Source organism: Rhinopithecus bieti, unplaced genomic scaffold, assembly GCF_001698545.2.
Source record: "Rhinopithecus bieti isolate Rb0 unplaced genomic scaffold, ASM169854v2 scaffold_4600, whole genome shotgun sequence".
Taxonomy (NCBI): domain Eukaryota; kingdom Metazoa; phylum Chordata; class Mammalia; order Primates; family Cercopithecidae; genus Rhinopithecus; species Rhinopithecus bieti.
Genome location: NW_016804545.1, coordinates 593,264 through 599,192, shown reverse-complemented (window position 1 = coordinate 599,192; position 5,929 = coordinate 593,264). Strand labels below are relative to the sequence as shown.

At 34.7% G+C, this 5,929-nt stretch overlaps 1 long non-coding RNA gene across 1 annotated transcript in view; it reads left to right on the top strand.

Annotated features, from left to right (window-relative positions):
• Positions 1 to 5,445, top strand: part of LOC108527679 (uncharacterized) — a 34,584-nt gene extending 29,139 nt beyond the window's left edge. Inside the window, exon 4 of the long non-coding RNA XR_001884888.1 lies at positions 5,227 to 5,445. This is a non-coding gene — a long non-coding RNA (uncharacterized LOC108527679). The remainder of the gene's footprint in view (positions 1 to 5,226) is intronic.
• Positions 5,446 to 5,929: the final 484 nt, after the last annotated feature.

Below are 5,929 nucleotides of genomic sequence, written 5' to 3'. Positions count from 1 at the left end.
TTTTTTTTTTTTTTTTTTTTTAAACTGGATAAATAGGAATGTAAGGAAAAACCCTCCCAGTTGCTGGGTGTGATGAAATCTTCCCTCTCAGGTTCATGGAAGGTTATGCCATGAAATCTGTGAAAGATGCTTCCACACTAATTATACTACTTAAAAAGCTGTCTCCAGCTCTTGGGTTTTTTTCTAAAGACAATGACAGTATTTTCGGGATTCAACCATTTTGAGATCAAAGGCCACATCCTGGGTCAGGTTAATTTGGGCAGATATTTTAGTACTTAACAATCAAAGGTGCACTCCTCAACTGTAAATGTCAGTTTCCTGTCAGATAAACCCCAAGAGTATATCTGTCAAAACTAGAATATTTAGATTAATTGGGACTTTGAGATAGCTTCTGGTGCAGGAGGACCTGGTCACCCCAGGTAGGTATGGATTGTCCTTTGAAAGACTTCCAGGTATAAAGGTTTCATAACCTTCTTCAGTCATTCTCAGTATCTAAATGTCCTTCTGCACATTTGAGGGCTTTCTTTCCTAATTTATTTAATTTTTTTCTCCCAGTGGAGATAAGGCACAGCTGGTCCATATCTGTATAGAATTTCTTTATTCATGATAGTCCTACCTCTCCCTTACTCTGATTAAAAACTGAAATACTAATTTCTTTAAAATATTCCTTAGTTAACTAAAACGGAAACCCCAAGTCTTTATGAGTGTAGTAAAAATTGTACTTACTGAAACCATACAGAATACGTTGTTTTGAAAAATGTTATTTGTCTCTACACAAAGTTTTAAGTCTCTTTGTAATAAACATTTATTTAGCAGAGTAATTTTCTTATAAGAGGACTGTTTTCATGGAAACTTAGGTAGGTGGAGGTGAATCATGTGATGTTTTTCCAGAAGCCTTAGCTTTTCAAGGTGGTCTCAGAGGTCTTGGAGGACATGATCCCTACAGTCATCTCCAGTTTCCCAAATTTATCTAACAATAAACAGAGTGTGGCCATGTCCATTTTATAAATGCTTTGAACTGACTGATGTGACCAATGCATGAGAATTAATTTAAGTAACAGTGAAGTACTAAAAGATGAATTAAAAAATAATAAATTCATGCCTAAGCTTCTCAAACTATCACATGTCTCAATAATTTCATAGTTGCTTCATGTATGAATGAAGTTTTCAAAAGCAAAAATTTGGTTTATAATAACTAGATGTTCACAGCTGTGCAAGCTGGTTTTCTTCATATTTCTCAATTTATGACCATTCAGTGAGAAGAATGTTATTTCATATCTAGCAACATTTTAATAAAAGCCTTCAGCAGTCATGTTCTTTCTTCAAATTTTTAACAGATGACAGTATCATTCTTGATTCTTAAAGAGACAACTTGCTCTAAGTGTATGAAAATCATGAACTTAATGTAAAACAGTAAAGTGTATTTCTTAGCCAACGGCTGAAGACAGAAAAAATTTGCAGCCATGTGAATGATGGACTCATGTCCCTTTGCAGAAATTTCCTACTCCTAACAATACAGTGACTGCAATAGTAACTTACTGAATGGTTCTTATGTGTTGATCATGGTGCTAAACTCTTTACGATATTTTACAACCATAAGGGGTAGTTATTACCTTCTACTTACAGTTCTATTAAATAATTGGACTTTCTTTGAGGTCAGTGGCTTGTACAAAGTCATTCTTTTAATGGGTGGCTGAGCTCAGATTTGAACCCAAGCTATCTGATTCCAAAGACAGGCCTTTATGCCATCCAATGCCTTCATTTTCCACTAGAGAAACATATCAGTTATTCATTCCTTAAAGTTTTTAAAATCTTGCAGGTTTTTCATTTGAAAACCACGAAGTCATATGGAAGCAGTTTAAAAGGATGTTGAGCTCAGCATCCTGAATGTCAAGACCTTGTCTTTCTCAGAGATTTAGTCTGGTCCCTGATGTTTCAGAGAGACATATTGGTTGCAGCAATTACATTTCTCCAGTAGGAGAACCCAGGGAACAATACTTTACTCTAAAGCTGTTTTTCCTTTTTGTAACTGCATGGAAGGAGGCTACCTTCCCCATTTATTTAAATAAATAAATAAACAAATAAACCTTTACCTAAATTGTGCAGAATTGCCCACACTCACTTTATCTTATGTTGACCATTGCTCACTAATTCATTTCTCTTATCCTAGGACTACTACTTATCCTTGATTGTGTAATTTGAATGGGCATTATGACACATGGGCACCTCACATAACTTCAGGGCATTGTATAATCAGAGTTACCTGTAATTTAAATTATCCTGGTATTGGATTTTTAAAATTAAAACCCTATAGTTTTCTCTAAATATTAAAGTTTGATTTATAAGTATTGTTGAAAATTTACATTTTTTAAGAATTAAGCATCATAACTTTGAGAGGCAATTGATTAAGTGTTTGATCAATTTAACAAACTAATTTCTCTTTAAGCAATCAGTCTCATTTATGAATGTGGGAATTTGAAGCTGCAACCATAAATGTAATATATTCAGTTTTCTTTTTAAGCTTTTCAGGTAATTGACCAGTATGACAAGTTCATGTCTCTAATGAGCAAAACTGTCGTGAGAATTTAAATAAGTCATTTAAGTCTAATAAGTTATTAAATTCATAAACATAGTAAATCTAGTTCTCTGAAATGGTCTAATTCTGTTTACAAAGTTAGTCAAAATCTTACACCTTCAACTTTAAATCACAACTCAATTACATATTTTAAATTGGAATCACCAGGCTAATCTGTCAGAGTCTCCAACATGCCAATCCTAAATCATTGCAAACACTTTAAATACTGAATATACACAAATTGTACCAATGATTAAAAACCCATTCCTGAACTTGACACAAAAATATTAATACTTTATTGTCTTTATAATTAATTCTAAGCCATCCTGGATTTGGAAAGATACTCAGTAAGGGAACAATTTTATCATCTCAGATGTGGAATCTGGGCTGTGCATATTCAGAGTGATTCTATCTCAAATATGGACACCTGAAGCACTTTTAAATGGTTGCTATAAAAACAAGGACTCCAACCCTACATCCTTCAGATGGGGTTTATTTTGCAACTCCTACCTCATAAGTTCAAGATACATTTTTATCTAATTGCTTCAGCTAATTTGAGTAAGGATAGTCTGTAACACTCCCAACTAGGATATAACTGCCAACAGTTTACTCTTTATTTTCTATATTTCCTAATTAAATTCCGGATCCTTTCTATAGTATTGTTGCCATTCTAGGCCATGATACTTATGAATACTTTAATGATATATTATTTGACTCTGCTTATTTCTCATACTTGTTAAGATATTTTAACAACAGATATATTTTTTGGAAATATATTACAAATTAGAAACTAATTTTAGTAAATTCTTAATCAAAGATGAGTAAAGAGAATGTAAGACTTGTATATTCTTTCAGTGTCTTGGTTAATAAATTAGATTTTCTTTTCATTAAGTCTGTGAATGAAACAGTCAAACTTTAAGAAACTGATTTTTCAGAAGGCTTCAGATATAATACCAATAGTTCTAGCAACAAAACAAAAGTAGATGAATTAGACTTCCTCACAGTAAAACCTTTGTGCATCACAGAACACTATCAAGAAAATGAAAACCTGTAGAAAGGAGGAAAATGCTTGCAAATTACATACCTGATAAGGGCCTAGTATTCAGAGTATATAAATAACTCTTATAACTCCACAACAAAAGACAGAACTCATTTTAAAATATGGGCAAATGACTTGAATAGACATTTCTCCAAAGAAGTTATGCAAATGTTCAATGAGTGCTTGAAAAGACACCCATCATCATTAATCATTAGGCAAATGCAAATCCAAACCATCGTGAGTTACTACTTCACACCCACTAATATGGTTACAATGAAAACATATGGAAAATAACTAGTATTAGCAAGGATGTGAAGAAATTAGAACACCTGGACATTGCTAGTGGGAATGCAAAATGGTGTAGCTTCTGTGGAAAACAGTTTGGCAATTCCCCCAAAAGTTAAATATAAAATTACCCTATGACCCAGTAATTCTGCTCCTACCTAAAATAATTGAAAACATGTATTCAAGCAAACACTTGAGTGGAATAATTGACATTGGAGACTTGGAAGGGTGGGGGCTGAAGTGGAGGGGAGTGAGGGATGAGAAATTATTTAATGTGTATAATGTATGTATACTATTTGGGTGATTGCTACACTAAAAACCCAGACTTTGCCACTATACAATATATCCATGTAACAAAACTTCACTTGTATCTTCTAAAGCTATTTAAAAAAAAACAAAAATAAATATGCATACATGAAGGTTCATAGCATCAGCATTGACAATAGCCAGTAGGTGGAAACAACTTTGTCCCTCTCCTGATGGATGGATAAACAAAATGTGGTAAGACTTTACAATGGAATATCATTCAGCTATAAAAAGGAACAAGTGCTACAACATGGAAGAAGCTCCAAACATTATGCCAAGTGAAAGAAGCTAGACACAATAGGGCACATATGGTATGATTCCCTTTATATGAAATATCCAGATTCAGTAAATCCATAGGGATGGTAAGCAGATCGTTGGTTACCAGCATCTGGGGGAGGAGGAAATGGGGACTGACTGCTTGATGGGGTTACCTTTGGGGATGTGAAAATATTTTCAAAGTAGATAGAAGTGGTGATTGCACAACATTTCAAATGTATTAAAAGCCACTAAATTGTACACTTTAAAATGGTTAATTCTATACTGTGTGGATTTTACCTCAAATTAAAAAATTTTACCAAAAAAAAAAAAAAAAAAAGCTTTTCAAAAACTCTCTCTTTTTTTTTCCTCCACTCAGGATGATATTTAGGATCAGATGTTACCTGCATCCTTTTCCTCACTTTTATGGTGAGATTTTGCCACAAATATGGAGGATCTCTAACTTGATAAGGGGTGAACAAAGCTCCATAGAAACAGCATAGCCCCAGCTTTGAGGTGCAGGGTGACCTGACTCCCTCTTATAAATGAGATGACTGACAATGATGGCATAAATTGTGACTTTTCCTTCTCATTTCAGCCACTACAAAGCCAGCTTTCTCCATTCTTTAATATACATTTTATTAAGTACCAAGACACATAATTATTGAGGACTGAGATCAGTAACATTTTCAGAACATTTCGTATGTTTGAAACCAGCCCAATTTTCCCACAGAAGTTTGAGTAATAGACATTTGTTTTATCTAAGTTCCTTTCCCAGGAACCTGACCATCAGGCCTCCCAGAAAGTATCGAGAAACTGAAACATCGCAGATCATGGCATCTGGACAATGAGACACACCTGCTGCCTGTTGACCAACTCCTCTTGCTTACCCCTTCCTCACTCCCCACTATATAAACCCTTTATCTGAGTTAGTTTCGATCTGTCTCCCATCTCTCAGCTGACATCATCTGTAATAAAGCCTTTGTTCCCTGGCAATCCTTGCCATCTCTGTGATTGGCTTTCTTTGCAGCAAGCAACCAGAGCTAAGCCAATCCCTGAGTCTTTGGCAGCACGTTTCCCTCCCCAGTTTGTTTGTTTTAATATTCCGTTAATTATCTGTTATGAATGGAATGGCCCATTTCTTCTGGTATCATGCTCTAGAAACACATGTAATAAAAACTTACAACACACGTACTCCTCAGAGCAAGCTTACGGGATCGGTAGTACTATTATGCCTACTATGCCCATTTTACAGGAAGAAGACTGAGAGACAATGAGATTAGGTAAATTGGCTAAGTATACTTAGCTTGTAAGTACTGTAGCTAGCTTTAAAACCTGGATAACCTCACTCCAAAGCCCAGATTTTAAAACAAATATGCTTTTCTATTCTGCCTCTCCTAGAAACAGCTTATCAAGCCTAACATGTTCTAGGTGAAGGAGGGCATAGCAAAAGTAGTTTGTGCTCAGCA